This window comes from Bos javanicus, chromosome 24 (genome assembly GCF_032452875.1).
Source record: "Bos javanicus breed banteng chromosome 24, ARS-OSU_banteng_1.0, whole genome shotgun sequence".
Classification (NCBI taxonomy): Eukaryota; Metazoa; Chordata; class Mammalia; order Artiodactyla; family Bovidae; genus Bos; species Bos javanicus.
Genome location: NC_083891.1, coordinates 20892807 through 20909909, shown reverse-complemented (window position 1 = coordinate 20909909; position 17103 = coordinate 20892807). Strand labels below are relative to the sequence as shown.

The window sequence follows — 17103 nt, the reverse complement described above, 5'->3', positions numbered from 1 at the left end:
GCCCTTGCCATGGTGTGTGTATGCTCAGTCGTGTCTGACTCTCTGCGACCCCAAGGACTGTAGCCTGCCTGGCTCTTCTGTCCGTGGAATTCTCCTGGCCTGGGTTGTCATTTCCTTCTCCAGAGGATCTTCCCAACCCAGAGATTGAACCCACGTCGCTTGCAGCTCCTACGCTGGCAGGTGATTCTTTTACCACTTGTGCCACCTTGTCACTCATGCCCAGACACCTTCCAGCCTTTATCTCACTTAATCTCTAAGCGGCACTTGCCATTCCCGAGCATCTCCTCTGAGGAACGCTCGCTGTCCCAAGTGTGATGGTGAGCGATCCACCTTGCACGTGTTCGTCAAGCTTTCTGCTCCCTCCTGCCCTCAGCTCTGTCCCAGGACCAGGCCTTCTTGCAGCTTACCTCCTTTCCTGGGTAGCTTCCGAGGGCTTTCTGACAGCCCCCTCGTTGGCATGTGGGGCCCCGCGCTATCTCTCTGGTCTTGAGTCCAGCTCCCCAGCTGCCCCGGACAGCTCCTCTTGGGTGTCCTGGAGATGTTGAATGCACCCTGTGTCCATGCAGGATTGTGATATCTTCCCCCAGACCCATCCTGCCTCAGTGAGGAACATGACTGTCTGACCAGCTGCCCAAACCCAGAACTGCCCCCCAACCCTGACTCTCATCTCTTAGCCGTCACAGTCTGGTGATTCTGGCACTTCTCTCCATTCCATGGATAGTTCATGGCTATAGAAAGTGCTCAGTAGAGGATGAAATGGATGAAGACTAGACTTGATGGTATATGAGGAAATATCTGTCATGTGGCAGTTGTCCTTGGCTGTGAACACATCACTCCGAAGCACAGAAGCACTCTTAAGTTACTTACAACATTTTTATTATTGCTCATGATTTCCTTGGACCAGGAATTTCGGGACAACTCTGAGCACTTTTGGCTCAGAGTCTCTCATGAGGCTGCAGCGAGGTGATGGTGGGGCCCAGGACCATTCAGAGGCTCTTCAGTTGAAAGTTTGGTGTCCGGACCAGGAGGATGCAAATAACTGGGAGTTTCTTGAGCATCTCTCTATGTCTCTTTGGTCTCTCTACAAGATACCTTTAGCATGGCGGCTTCCAGATAGCTAGACTTCTTATGTGGCCATTCAGGGCTCTAAAGAGCGAGGCCCAGGATCAGGTGGTGATGTATCACTTTTCCTAACCATCACTCTCCTTGCACTGTACTCCTTAGAGTCAAGTTGCCGAGCCTGGCCCACATTCAAGGGCCGGGGAACTAGATACCATTGTTTTCTGGGAGAAGTGTCCAAGAATTTGTGAACTTTTGAAAAATAAATCTATACACAGTGAAATTCATTTTTATTTTTGATGTTCAATCCTGTGAATTTTAATATACCTATTGGCTTTTTAATTGAAGTATAATTGACTTACAGTATTTTACATTTCAAGTGTACAGTATTGTGATTCAGTACGTTTTTGGAGGTTATGCACCAGAACAAGTGTAGATTCTGTAACTACCACAGGATACAGAGCAATTCCAGCAACGTGGAGGATTTCCTAGGCCTTCCCCGTTGTAGTCAGACACCCCCTTACCCCCATTCTGGTAGACAGGGATCCGTTCTCTCCTTATAGCTTTGCTCTTTCCCAGAAAGCCATCCATAGAAATAAAATTGTTTGTATGTAACCTTTAGAGACTGGCTTATCTCACTCTGCACAGTACCCCTGTGATCCATCTAAGGTGCATTGGTGGCTCACTCCTTTTTCATGACGAGTGAGATTCCATTGTATGGATGAACCAGTTTTGGCTCAGTGATAAAGAATCCGCCTGCAGTGCAGGAGATGCAGGAGATGCAGGTTCCGTCCCTGGGTTGGGAAGATCCCTTGGTGGAGGGCGTGGCAATCCACTGTAGTATTCTTGCCTGGAGAATCCCACGGACAGAGGAGCCTGGTGGGCTACAGTCCATGGGGTTGCAGAGAGTTGGACACGATTGGAGCGACTGAGCACGCATGCACCGGTTTGTTTATCCTTTCACTTGTTCAAGGGTGTCTGTGTTGTTTCCAGTTTTTGGTGGTTACAAATAAAGCTGCTCTACGCATTTGATCTGGAGGCTGATCTCTTTGCTTCTTTGTGTCATACCACCTTTTCTGCTCTACTGATTTGGGTAGAGATTTTATGGGAACATAAATTTTCATTTTGCTAGGATAAATCCCTAGAATTGGGATGACTTTTTGGCAGAGGTTTACCTGGCTCTTTCCTTAGCAGGACTGTCAGGAGGTTTTTACTTCTTGGGCAAATTACCCTTGGTCAGAAGAATTTGTTATTCGAGTCTTTGGACTTCAGAGTATAATTACTTTTGAAAACACTGCCCACAGAAAGGACCATTCATTTAAAAGTCACTTACAGTTATTCTTTATTTTTAAGGCTTCAAGGCCCTGCCGTGGCTGCATCGGGGTGTCCCCCTCCTCAGCCTGGTCCCCCTGAGGGCTGACGTCACCCTGCACTCACGCCATACTCTCATCCTGTAACTCTACAAAGGGGCGATGACCCCATGGAGCACAAATCACCCGAAATTCCGCAGTTGGCAAAATACCATAAATAAATGAAGAGCAGCCTTGGAGAATGCTAGCATATGAAAACTGCACTTTGATCACGGAGTGTAGAGATGAAGTAAGCAGAAGTGGGGGCGGGGTAGGCAACTGAGGGTGTACTTCTCTTCCCCTGAAAGTCAGAGACCAGGCCTGAAGTGAGGGAGGTGGCCGGGAACCATGGGAGAGGTGGCATATTTAAGTTCAGAGGCAATAATATGAAAGATCCAATTTTTGAATGACTTTGACCTTTTTACCAAGGGAAAGCTCCATGTCCAGAAGGTTGCTAAGATCTCAAGATGTCCTTCATCTGAGCTTTCTGCTCACCCCATTTGTTCTTGGCTGGATGAGCCTGGGAGCCTGCCTGAAATACACAGAGCCCGCCTTTCAGCTCCCTTTCCATTCTGTGGCATTGCCTGGGAATACCTACCTTCCCGAGGGCACTAGAGTACGTAAATTAGGTCAAGGACCTAAAGGGAAGAGTTCTATGCAGCTCTTCAGGTACCTTTAGGAACCGAAGTTGTCGCCACGTGCATCCTTTAGGAAAAGGAAGTTCAGTGTGAAATCTGACCTGTGCAGCAGTCTTTTACTCACCTCACACAGATGTGAGTTCTTGCTCTTTGTCAGGTTCTCTGCAGTGTATTTGGAAGTCGAAGAATAAAGCATGGGCCATGCTGTCAAGAACACAAAGGCCATGATGGCAACAGGCTGGCCTCATGTCCTAACCGTAAGTACCACTTTACTGCTATGAAAAGTGCATTCAGAGCTCCAGATAGCCAAGTCATGGTGAACTTATACCCATTGCCTCCCGGGTATAAGTTGGGGACTTTGCTTATGCAAGAAGTTGTGATTTGGCCTTGATTTAGGCGAGTTTCATTAGACCCCTTTGGTTGTGCCGAGATGTTGAGGACATCATCAGCATCATAGCTGCCCCCCTGAGAAATCAGCTCCCCTCTTTCTTCTCCAACCTTGGGACTTTTCCTGGTTTCTGTCCATTTCCTTGGTCACTTAAGAGCTCTGTATTCCAGATTCGGCCTCTGGTGACCCAAGTCTTTCTGCTCTAATGCATCTTCCTAATTCCGAGTCTCTTTGTTCCCTTGTTCACTCTCTGTGTAGAAACTTTCACCAGGTTCCCTTACGGATGAAAGTGGGGGGCTTCTGCAGAGGGGATGTGGGAGTTAAGGTGGATCTGGGGGCCTTGGGCACATCCCAAGATTCTGAACTTTGCTTGTAGCATTAGAATTCATGCACAGTCTTTGGGTTGGAGGGCCCAGAGATAAAAGCCCAGTGTTTTTGGGGCCCCAGTGCTTTGTGGGTGCTCACACGTGCACCCCATGAGTTCCTGCTCCATGCCTACCTGCAGAGAGACACCCCTCCCACCCTCCTGCACTGTCCCAGGGAACTGGATTGGTGCTCAGCCAGGCAAAGCCTCCATCTCATCTGTCATCAGCCTGACTTTGGGAAGCAGGATCTTGGTGTCCTGGTTGGGTGTGTGTCCCTGTCCCCTCCCTGGTGAGCTGCCTCCGAGGCTGTGACCTGCCAGGCCAGCCAATGGCGGCTGTTGAGACCAGGAGTAAGAGCTAATCCCAGGCTGAGGAGCGGGAAGGGAGGGAGGTTCTTTGTGTCTGGGGCTCTGGGGTCTATGAGGCTCTCTTCTCCCCCTACCCTTCCTTGGATAGCCGTTGGTTTCATTTCACCAGAGTTCCTGCCCGGTGCTTGAAGCAGAACAGGCCATTAAGTCAATGCATGCCACTCTGCAAAGTCTGAACAGTTTAAATTCATCATTCTGGGCAGTGTTTGGTGATTGGAGTTTGCCAAAGCAGGGGGATCGGTGCGGGGCGAGGAGAGGTTTTGTCCCCCTTCACACCCAGGACCCTGCTCTCTTCTGCCTTCTCGAGCGGGGAGGGGATTGGGCTTCACCACGTTGAAGTTGTGGGTAGCAGTGAAGTTCCGGGCTGCAATGGGATTGCTCTCATTCTACTGCCTGGGTCATGGGGGCTAAAGATCCATCTGACGGGGAGAGGCTCTGCTCTGAGGCCTTGCGGAGCTGTCTGTGCACATTCCACAGAGTATTTTGGTCATAATGATCCATCATTGTCGAAGGACCTTAGGTGTCATTAGCATTTTAATAGTTTCTGATCAGTTTCCACTTCCGAGGTGGCACTGGTGAGAAAGAACATACCTTCCAATGAGGGAGACATAAGAGACCCAGGTTCAATCTCTGGGTCGGGAAGATCCCCTGGAGAAGGAAATGGCAACCCACTCCAGTATTCTTGCCTGGAGAATGCCATGGACAGGGGAGCCTGGCGGGCTACTGTCCTTTGGTCGCAGAGTTGGACAGGACTGAACGACGAAGTGCAGCACGTAGTTGATTAGCAGTGTTGTGATGCTGATTTCGGCAGCATGTATACTGAAATTGGAACGATACAGAGAAGATTAGCCTGGCCCCTGTGCAAGGATAACTCACGAATTCGTGAAGCGTTCCATATTTTTAATATTATCCCCAATACCTGCCACCCCAGTCTTAGTTGGTGGTGGAAGAATGGTCTCAGAACTCTTTGACTCAATTGGCCATTTAAGTTTAAGAGTAAAAGCCTGGTTAATGATAACTGCATCGTAAAGCCTTCAGAAGGAAAGGAGTATGTTTTGTGGAACATTTGTTTTGTGTGTGGCAGTTTTAAGTCACTTGTTTTTAAAATCAGTACTTTTAAATGGAAACAACTTGACCGAAGGTCTGTCACAGAATTTGAGATCCATTTTAAAAAGCTTAGTGAGAAAACAAAATATTGTGTTAGTTTCAGGAGTACTACAACATGTTTCAGTTATGCATATACAAGTATCTATTCTTTTTCAAATCCTTCCCTCTTTTACTGTGTTTCGTAATACTGAGCAGAGTTCCCTGTGCTGCACAGTGGTCCTCAATGGTTATTAATTTTAAATATTGCTGATCCTCTTGCTGTGCATTGTATTTCCAGAATGTATAAAATTATTGCCTTCCCCTCACTTTAAATCACCTTGGAGAAGGAAATGACAACCTGCTCCAGTATTCTTGCCTGGGAAATTCCATGGACAGAAGAGCCTAGCGGGCTGCATACAGTCCATGAAGTCGCAAAGAATTGGACACGACTAGTTATGCGCACCGGAGAAGGCAATGGCACCCCACTCCAGTACTCTTGCCTGGAAAATCCCATGGATGGAGGAGCCTGGTGGGTTGCAGTCCATGGGGTCGCTAAGAGTCTGACACGACTGAGCAACTTCACTTTCACTTTTCACTTTCATGCATTGGAGAAGGAAGTGGCAACCCACTCCAGTGTTCTTGCCTGGAGAATCCCAGGGACGGTGGAGTCTGGTGGGCTGCCGTCTATGGGGTCGCACAGAGTCGGACACGACTGAAGTGACTTAGCAGCAGCAGCAGCAGTTATGCGCGAACACACACACCGGAGGAGCAGGGCGGCCCTGGAGCCTGCAGAGATGAAAGGACGGGCAGGTTAACCGGGGGCTGGAAGGTTTGGTGTTGGGCACGTAAAGTTGAGACTGCAGGGTCCAGCCGGCCAGCCCCTTCTGCTCATCACCAACCCGTCTCCTGGAGGCCAGGGTGCCTTCAGGAGGCTGTCTCCATTTCCAGTGGCCTGCAGGGCCCCCTCCTCTGTCGAGTCTGTCCCTTTGCATTTTCCATCTCATGCTTTATGCTTCAGCAGACTGGCCGCCTTAGTCTCTCACATTCCTCGATGTTTCACGCTGGCCTGCCCTTGCTTTGCCTTCACCCCACCCTCTGTCCCAGCCCCCTCCTCCTGGTTAGGTCATCCCCTTCTCTTTACACCGATGGCTCTGGTACAAACTCATTCATTCATTCCACGGACACTTATTGCTGCCTGTAAAGTGTCAGATGTGACTTCTGGGTGCTGCCACCTGCCCCCACCCCCCCAACCCTCCAGGCCACATAGGTGCTCCTTCTGAGCACACCTTTGGATCTCTGTTCAGTCCAGCGTAATGATTTAAAGCACAGGCCTTGTATCCCACAGATATACAATTTGTATATCTGCACTTCAATTTGTATATCTATGAAATGGGAATATACAACACCTTCCTTGGGGGAGCGGGCTTCAAGCCTAAAATGAAATTGCCCCTGGAATGCATTTAGCACAGTGCTTGGCCCACTCAGAGACAGGGAGGTGTCCTGAGGCTGCTTGTCTGTTTTGTAGCATCACAGGGTTGGGATTCCCTGACTGAGTCCCTTTCCTATGGGACCCAGGGGCTGGCTTCAAGAAGGAAATAGTATTTAGCCAAGTCTGGAGCACAGAGGTGGTGTTAGGTGCGTGGGAAAGGGGAGAGTAGATTAGAGGCATGGAGAGTGAAGAGTATGAGATGAGTAGAAGCCAGCCAATGAAGGGTGTGGGACGCCAGGCCCCAGTTCTGGCCTTAATAACCAGGATTTGGTCCATCCATAGTGGGTCCTCATGATCAGCCGATTTGGGCTTAAGATCCGAGGCCTTCAGGCAAACTGAGAAAGGCAACCAATGTATTTGAGTGTCTAGAAAAGCATTTAGGATCTTGTGTGACATATGTGATCACTGAGGGGTGAAAGCGTTTGGGGAGTAGTAGTTTCAGCACTTCCAGAATACTCTGCCAAGAGGACCCGGGGCCAGGGGTGGGCAGGAGGGATTGGAGCTGCTTAAGTGGTGGAACCAGGAGGCAGGTTCGCTGTTTGTGGGATCAAGAGCTTCACTTTGCCTGAAACTCTGGGAGGACTTCCTAGGGCTTCCCAGGTGGCACCATGGTAAAGAATCCACCTGCCAATGCAGGAGGCATAAGAGATGTGGGTTTGATCCTTAAGTCGGGAAGATCCCCTGGAGGAGGGCATGGCAACCCACTCCAGTATTCTTGCCTGGAGAATCCCATGGACAGAGGAGCCTGGTGGCCTACGGTCCACAGGGTCGTAAAGAGTTGGCCACGACTGAAGCAATTTAGAACGCAGGCACTGGGGGTGCTAGAATGGGTGGGTAGAGGCATTTTGATATGCCTGGGCTGTGATGTCCCCCCAAGCCAGCAAGGGCTACATTCTATGAGTAATAAAACATGCTAGCTGAAGTCTCCCATTATCTGCAATCTGTCCTCGCAGAAGATCCCATCCACTGCAGTCTTTTAAAGTGTCTTCTTTGCTCATGTTAAGTGGAAGAATTTGCTGGTGCACCCCACAGCAGGACTCTGTGTTCTAAATTTTCCTTACCGTCTGCTTCGCTTGCTGCTGCCAACTCCCCGTCTTTTGTGGCCTGGGTGACTGGTGCCCAGAGAAGAGTGTGTTGAGCTGAGTTGAGAGAAAAAAGCTGGTTTGGTTAGAAGAGTCTTATTTTGGATCCTGTGGCCAACGGCCAAAGTAATTTGACGTGCTTAATTTGATATTCCTGGCTGTCCACAACCTGAATTCAGCCCGTCTTTGTCCTGCTCTGCTGTTCCCTGACACATTGATCTACCAGCTGTTTCTTGCCTTTTCAGGCTCCCTCTTTAAATATCCAGAGAAGGAAATGCCAACCCACTCCAGTATTCTCGCCTGGAGATTTCTATGGACAAAGGAGCCTGGCAGGCTGCAGTCCATGGGGTCGCAAAGAGTCGGATACAACTGAGTGACTGTCACTCACTCACTCACTCTCTGAATATCCATAAGGGGAGGCCCCTGGCAGTAAAGAGATAAGTTGATTCTGGGCCTTTGTGTCCTAGTGTGTTTTCCAGACTGTATACATTTGGGAAGGTAGGTTTGGGGAGGCAAGAAAAATTTGCCTTTAGGCAGCTGTACCTGCCTCCTGAGCTATTCTGAGTGAGCCACACTCTGTACCAGTGACTAGCTACTCCCTTTCCTCCAAACCTTCCTAGATTGCAGGGGCTGCTCTGACAGTTGCTGTGCCCTCCATGAAGCCTGCTCTGCTGGGCCTGGCCAGAAGTAATCATCCTGCTGCTCGCCCTCCCAGTGATGGGTCTCTACCTTTCCCCAATTTTCTTTCTCTTTAGATTATGATTTGTTGTTGTTCAGTCGCTAAGTCATATCCAGCTCTTTGCAACCCTGTGGATTGCAGCATGGCAGGCTTTCCTGTCCTTCACCATCTTCCAGAGTTTGCTCAAGCTCATGTTCGTTGAGTCAGTGATGCCATCCAACCATCTCATGCTCTGGCACCCCCTTCTCCTCCTGTCTCAATAATTTTGAATTCCTTTTCCATTGGGAGAGGAGGGATACTCACTGGCTAGGATCCTGCTTTCATGGATCGTTATATCCCCTGAAGTGATTGCCACTGCTTCCTCTAACTCTTTTTCAGTCACTTATTTTCTTTTTACTTTTCTTTTCTTCAAATTTATAGAATTAATTTTTTTTAAATGAGTTTTCCATCCTAGTTCTAGGTTTCTGGTGTGTATTTTAGGAAGTGACTGAAGATGAAATCTGTAAAGATCATTTGCATTTCAAGTTTAATTCCTCATGTTACCGTCTAGTCTCTGAGGTCCCCTAGCCAAAAAACAAACAAAAAAACCGATTCTTAACCAGCACTGGCTGAGAAGCTGAAAGGCTGAGTAGAACTACAGATAGTCTCATGATGCTGAGGAGATAAAAATGACAAGTTAAGGGCTTATTACAAAGGTGGAGAGATCCTGGAAATACCTCATGGTTATAAATACCCTGTTGCTTCACTCAGGAACCCTGAAGGACTGTATCCTAGGAGAAATGGCTTGCTAAAAATAGGCCAACAGTTATAAAGACTGAAACCCAACCTCAAATTAGCTGACCAGAATAGACCAAGTTTACAAAGATTGAAACCAAGCCTTGAATCAGCTCAGCCGCTGATTGGATTAAGATAATCTGTTCCTGATCTAGTTGCCTGCCACAAACTGAAGAAAATCATGTAACAACATCTAGCTCCTTTGCAGTTTTAAATATATTTATATAAAACATTCATCATTTAGCTAAAGAAATACCAGGCATATAAACAGGCAGGATCAAGAGAAGAAAAAGACACTCAAAACAGACCCACAGGTGATACATATACTCTAATTATCTGATAGACATTAATGTCAGTGATTAATAGATTCAAGAAAGAAAATGACAAGATGGAGAGTTTCATCAGAGAACTGGAATCTACTTATATATAAAAATCAGATAGAAATCCCAGAACTGAAATAGTCAGTGATATTAAGCATGCCTGTGTAGTAGGTTGCTTCAGTCATGCCTGACTCTGTGACCCGTGGACTGTAGCCCACCAGGCTCTACTGTCCATGGGGCTCTCCACTGGTGGGTTTAAACAGTGGCGTAGGTGCAGTTGTACGGAGATTTAGTGATCTACAAGAGCAGATAAGTGAATAGAAATATCCTGCCTAAAACAGGGAGAGAAAAAAAGATGAAAAATAAAGGACATATCCACCAAAGCTAAAGGATACATAATGAAAAGGCCTAACACACATGTAACTGAAATCCCAGAAAAATAATGGAAGAAGCAAAATTCCAGGAGATACTAACAGAATTTTCTGAAAACAATGAAATATACCAAGCCACAAACTAAAGTAGCACTGTAAACCCCAAGCAAGAGAATATAAAGAAAAAAGAAATTTGTCAGTAATATTTCTGAAAACCAAAGACAGAAATGAAATCTGAAAGCAGTCCAAGCAAAAAGACATAATTACCTTCAAAGAAAGAACAGGAAGACTGACAACTGAGTCCTTAACTGTAATGATGGACTCCAGAAAGCAAATATGTCTTGAAACTGTTGAAATGTTTCTATCTAGATTTCCATCACAGATTTCACAAAGATTTCCCTCTAGATTTCAGAAAGGTGAAGTAAAATCATTTCTAGACAAGTAGAGACTGAATTTATTGCCAGCAGATGCACTCTAAAAATAGTAAAAGGAGTTCTTCAGAAAGAGGCATATGACCCCAGATAGAGGCATGGATATGTAGAAGGGAATGGAAATCAGTGGATAAGGTAAATACATGAGTAAATCTAAATGAACTGCTGACTGTACAGATGTCTCATGGGATTAAAGTACATGTAAAAACAAAATATACAACAAGGAACAGTAGAAAAGAATGAGGGAGATAAATGGAATTAAAGTGTTTTAAAACTCTTATCTTCTGGAAAATGGGAAAGTGTTAGTCAATTATAAGTCAATGATGTTGTTTACATGATACCCTTAAAATAACAGTAAAAGAATATAAAGTTAACCTAGTAAGTAGAGAAGGAAATATTTAAAAATACAAGATTAACCTAGAAGAAGTTGAAAATTGAAATAATTGAGAGAAGAAGGGACATTAAACATAAAGGACAAATAGAAAGCAAACAGAACATAGATTTAAATCCAGATCTACCAGTAATTATAGTAAATGAAAATGGACTAAATATTCCAATTAAAACTCTTTAGTTGTGAAACTTATTTTTAAAAAATGCAGCAAAATCCAATTAGATGCTACTTGCAAAAAGATGTTAAATATAGAAATACAGGAAAACTGATAGTAACTGAATGTAAGAAAGATATACCAAGCAAAAAAGGTGATATTGGAAATGACACAACGTATGCCGTAAGATAGACTTCCCAGGTGGCTCAGTGGTAAAGAATCCACCTGCCAATGCAGGAGATGCAAGTTTGATCCCTGGGTCAGGAAAATCCCCGGAGGAGGAAGTGGCAATCCACTCCAGTATTCTTGCCTGGAGAATTCCATGGACAGAGGAACCTGTTGGGCAACAGTCCATGGGATTGCAAGGAGTTGAACACAACTTAGTGAGCGTGGACTTCCCTGGTGGCTCAGACGGTAAAGCGTCTGCCTATAATGCGGGAGACCTGGGTTCAATCCCTGGATCAGGAAGATCTCCTGGAGAAGCGAATGGCAACCCACTCCAGTATTCTTGGACTTCTGGTGGCTCAGACGGTAAATCGTCTGTCTACAATGCAGGAGACCTGGGTTCAATCCCTGGGTTGGGAATCCCCTGGAGAAGGAAATGCAATCCACTCCAGGACTATTGCCTAGAAAATCCCATGGACAGAGGAGCCTGGTAGGCTACAGTCCATGGGGTCGCAGAGTTGGACACGACTGAGCAACTTCACTTTAGTGAGTATGAGACTTTAAGTCAGAAAACATTTGTAGTTAAAAAGAGGGCAATTCATCAGGGAGATACCAGAAAACCTATTTGTTTGCATCTAGTTATAGAATGTATAAAATTGCAAGAAAAAATAGACAAATTTATAATTAGAGTGGGTTTTAGCATACTGTTAGTAACTGATTGCAGAAGCTGACAAAAAAAATCTGTACAGCTATAGAAGATTGGAATCAGTTCAGCTGCTTGGTCATGTCTGACTCTTTGCGACCCCATAGATTGCAGCAAGCCAGGCTTCTCTGTCCATCACCAAATCCCAGAGCTTACTCAGACTCATGTCCATCGAGTCAGTGATGCCATCCAACCATCTCATCCTTTGTCATCCCCTTCTCCTCCTGCCTTCAATCTTTCCCAGCGTCAGGGTCTTTTCCAATGAGTCAGTTCTTCACATCAGGTGGCCAAAGTATTGGAGTTTAAGCTTCAACATCTAGTCCTTCCAATGAATATTCAGGACGGATTTCCTTTAGGATTGACTGGTTGGGTCTCCTTGCAGTCCAAGGGACTGTGAACGGTCTTCTCCAACACTACAGTTCAAAAGCGTCAATTCTTTGGCACTTAGCTTTCTTTATAGTCCAACTCTCTCATCCATACATGTCTACTGGAAAACCATAGCTTTGACTATGTTGGCAAAGTAATGTCTCTGCTTTTCAGTATGCTGTCTAGGTTGGTCATAGCTTTTCTTCCAAGGAGCAAGCATCTTTTAATTTCATGGCTGCAGTCACCCTCTGCAGTGATTTTGGAGCCCCCCAAAATAAAGTCTCTCACTGTTTCCATTGTTTACCCATCTATTTGCCATGAAGTGATGGGGCTGGATGTCATGATCTTAGTTTTCTGAATGTTGAGTTTTAAGCCAGCTTTTTCACTCTCCTCTTCCACTTTAATCAAGAGGCTTTTTAGTTATTCTTCACTTTCTGCCATAAGTGTGGTGTCATCTGCATATCTGAGGTTATTGATATTTCTCCTGGCAATCTTGATTCCAGCTTGGGCTTCATCCAGCCTGGCATTTTTCATGATGTACTCTGCATAGAAGTTAAATAAGCAGGGTGACAATATACAGCCCTGACGTACTCCTTTCCTGATTTGGAACCAGTCTGTTGTTCCATGTCCAGTTCTAACTGTTGCTTCTTGACCTGCATACAGATTTCTCAGGAGGCAGGTCAGGTGGTCTGGTATTATCATCTCTTTCAGAATTTTCCAGAGTTTATTGTGATCCACACAGTCAAAGGCTTTGGCATAGTCAGTAAAGCAGAAGTAGCTGTTTTTTCTGGAACTCTTGCTTTTCCAATGATCCAACAGATGTTGGCAGTTTAATCTCTGGTTCCTCTGCTTTTTCTAAATCCAACTTGAATATCTGGAAGTTCACGGTTCACGTACTGTTGAAGCCTGGCTTGGAGAATGTTGAGCATTACATTGCTAGCGTGTGAGATGAGTGCAATTGTGTGGCAGTTTGAACATTCTTCGGCATTACCTTTCTTTGGGATTGGAATAAAAACTGACCTTTTTCAGTCCTGTGGCCACTGCTGAATTTTCCAAAATTGGGATACTAATAACCAAAATATCCTAACTGATTATATAGACCATTACACCCAAGAATTGTGGAATACACATTGTTTACAAATGCACATGGCACATAATTTAGCATATTTGGGTCTTAAAGAAATTTATTCTGTAAATAAAACCCTTCCTATAAAGAAATCTCAGTCTCACATGTCTTTGATAGTGAATTTGCCAAATATTTAGAGAAGTAGGACCAATCTTATACTGAGTCCTCTGGAGAATGGAAAAAGAGTTGCACATTTCCCTGTTCATTTTATGAGACTAGCATAACCCTGAACCCCAGACTTGACAAGGGCATTACAAGAAAGGAAAACTGTCTAGGTCAATCTCTTTCATGAGTGAAGATATAAATCTGAACAAAATATTGGCAAAATAATTTCAACAGTATATTCAAATGATGGGCTTCCCTATTGGCTCAGTCAGTAAAGAATCCATCTGCAATGTGGCACACCTGGGTTGGATCCCTGGGTTGAGAAGATCCCCTGGAGGAGGGCATGGCAACCCACTCCAGTATTCTTGCCTGGAGAATCCCCAAGGACAGAGGAGCCTGGTGGACTACAGCCCATGCAGTCGCAAAGAGTTGGACACAACTAATCGACTAAACACACATATTCAAATGATGGGACAGAGCACCAAAATTCAGTCTAGAAATGAAATATTAGGTTTAATATTAAAGTGCATTGTTATTCAATATGCTAATAGTCTGAAAGATAAAAATAATTTGCTCACAATACAGAAAAAACATTTGATAAGGTTTGTACCCATTTATGATAAAAAACAACCTTAGCAAACTTGGATCTCAGTGAACTGCCGATATTGATAAAAGATATCTTTTAAGAAATAGAGCAAACATTATATTTAATGGTAAAAATTTTGAAAGCCCTGAAATTGAGACTGAGATAGGGAAGTTAGCTGTAATCACTTCTTTTCAGCAAAAATTAGAAAATAAAAATGACAGGAGTCAAATCATCACATATCTAGGGATACATTTGACCAAAGATATTTAAGACCTCTACTTAGATATGGGAGATATTTAAAAACGCTAAATTAAATAGATATAAAATGTTCATAAGTTGGAACCTTCAGTATTATGAAAATGTAATTCCAGTTAAAATCCCAGGAGAGTTTTTGGTAGAATTGCCAAATGGATTCTAAAATTTGTGTGGAAATGCGTAAGGCCAAACATGTTCAAGATAGTCATGAAAAGAGCAAAGTTGAAGCACTTGCACTACCAGAAATCAAGAATTCTTTTAAAGTTATAGTGAGCAAAACATCGTGGTGTTGGTGCAAGGTTTGATCATTAGACCACTGAGACAGCGCAGAGTCCAGGAACATAGCCACACACGTTGGTGATGACAGCGGTTATGACGCAGGGTAGGGGGGAGAGTTTGTTCTCTGAGTACAGTGCTGGTCTGTGCGCTCAGTTGTGTCCAACTCTTTTGAGACCCCATGAACTGTAGCCCGCCAGGCTCCTCTGTCCATGGGATTCTCCAGGTAAGAAAGCTGGAGTGGGTTGCCATTTCCTCCTCCAGGGGGTCTTCCCGACCCAGGGATTGAGTCTCCTGTATTGTAGGTGGGTTCTTTACCGCTGAGCCACCTAGAAAGCCTAAACAGTGCTGGGTCAATTAGATACTCACATGGGAACAAATGAATCTTGACCCTTATCTTGCACTGCATTCAAAATTCAATTCCAGATGCATCACAGATCTAATGGTGATGGGTAAAACAGTACAGCCTTAGACGATAACAGAAAAATACAGTCACAGCTTTGGGTGGGCAAAGATTTTAGACAAGGTGTAAAACATACTAGCCATAATGGGATCAGTTAATGGAGTACATTAATGTTAAGACCTTAGTCATCAAAAGACATCAATACAAGTGAAAGGGCAAGTTACGAAGTGGGAGAAGATAATTATGCATTCTGTGTGTGAACTGAAGTGAAAGTCACTCAGTCGTGTTCGACTCTTTGTGACCCCATGGACTATACAGTCCATGGAATTCTCCAGGCCAGGATACTGGAGTGGGTAGCCCTTCCCTTCTTCAGGGGATCTTCCCAACCCAGGGATTGAAGCCAGGTCTCCCGTATTCCAGGTGGATTCTTTTCTAGGTGAGCCACCAGGGGAGCCCACTCTTTGTGTATATGTATGTATTTAACAAAGGACTTTATTCAAAATGTATAAAGAGCGTCTACTTTTACTAAATAAGAAAAGACACAATTGAATAGAACAATAGGCAGAAATCTTAAACAGGCACTTTAAGATGATATGCGAATGGCCAATAGACTTTATTGATCAGGGAAATGTAAGTTAAAACTGCATACCCACTAGAAGGGTTGAAATGTAAAAGCACAATAATACTAGCAGCTGATAAAGATGTGGAATCAAAGGAATACTTGCATACTCACTTTTCAGTGCTCTTTTGTAGCTGCAAAGCTGAGTATCTGCATGCTCTATGATCCAGCAATTCTACTCCTAAACAGAGACCCAAAAGATATGTATACATACATGCCCCCAAAGACATACAGACATATACACACAATACATACATATACACACACATATACACACGTGCATAACAAATGATGCGCATCTATCTATTAATGAATGTCTACAGTAGTAATTTGTGTGATAGCAAAACAAAGCTGAAATAATGTAAAGTTTATCAATGTGGAATGGATAATTATATTTATACAATAGAATACTAAACAGCACTGAAAATGTATGGTTATATGTAGTAACATGGATATATAGCAGAGTGAGAGAAGTAAAAGAAGACATAGGAGATTATTTACTGTAATTTATATCAAGTTCAATACAGGAAAACTAGTTGATGATTTTATAAATTAAGATAGCTGTTACCTTTGGTGATAAGGAGGTTTTAGTGGCTGACTGGGGCCCCTGGGGGTACTGGTAATGTTCTACTTTTTTGAAATCTGAGTGGTGGTTACATGGGTGTGATCCCTGTGAAAATCCATAGATTTGTATACTTTTCTAAATGTGATACTTAAATAATAATGTTAAAAAACTTGCTGAGGAAAGCGCAGAGGATAGAAGCAGTTGGCTTTTGCCATTTGAGGATTGGCTGTCTGGAAAGAGGGAGGTGACGATAAACTTCCTGACTTAGGCCGATCCCTGAGCACCATGAGTGCTTTAGCATCGTGGTCTCTGAAGAGCCTGAGGGCCAGGAAGCAGTGACGTGTCTATCGCTGTGGCCCTCTGTCTCCCTTGGAGACACTGGAGCTCCATGGGCTCGGCTGTATCCATAGTAGATGATGCTGGCAGGGTCGAGTGCAGTGGGCAGGAGGCAGGAAACCAGAGACCCCTGTTCCCCTCCCCTCCCCTCCCCTCTCCCCACTCCCACCCTCTCCTCTTTTCTTACTCTGCCGCAGAGAGCCGGGATTCTTGCTCGGGAGTCCACACCCACAGATGAAAAAGACAGAAGGATATTTATTTAGAAAAAGGACAGATGTAAATTCGTATTTTGTAGACGAGACACAAATGCTTAGACTTCAGAATGTTGGTGGAACATCAACCCTGTGGGCAGTAGAGAGGACTGCTTTGAGAAGGCAAGAATTGCATTTTCAGAAGCTGAATGAAAAGATGTGAAAAATTTTATTCAGAGAATGTTATGAACTGAATGCTTTTTGTCCCCCTTCCCAATTCCTGTATTGAAGCCCCCAACCTCGAATGTAATGGTACTTGGAGCGGGGACTTCTGCAAAGTAATAGGCTTAGATGAGGACACGGTGAGGTGTGCTCTTGATGGCGGTATATATATTCAAGTGCCCTTTTATTTCCCTAAAATATAAGTGCCCTTATATTTACCTAAAAAGCCCTTAGAAGAAGA

At 44.6% G+C, this 17103-nt stretch overlaps 1 protein-coding gene and 1 non-coding gene across 9 annotated transcripts in view; both read left to right on the top strand.

The window, feature by feature from the left end:
- The window catches only part of FHOD3 (formin homology 2 domain containing 3), a 521499-nt gene that overhangs the window by 12391 nt on the left and 492005 nt on the right, over positions 1-17103 (top strand). The gene's annotated exons all lie outside the window — the stretch shown is intronic.
- On the top strand, positions 4963-5069 carry LOC133237897 (U6 spliceosomal RNA). The gene has a single exon (XR_009733406.1). It is a non-coding gene; the product is annotated as a U6 spliceosomal RNA (small nuclear RNA).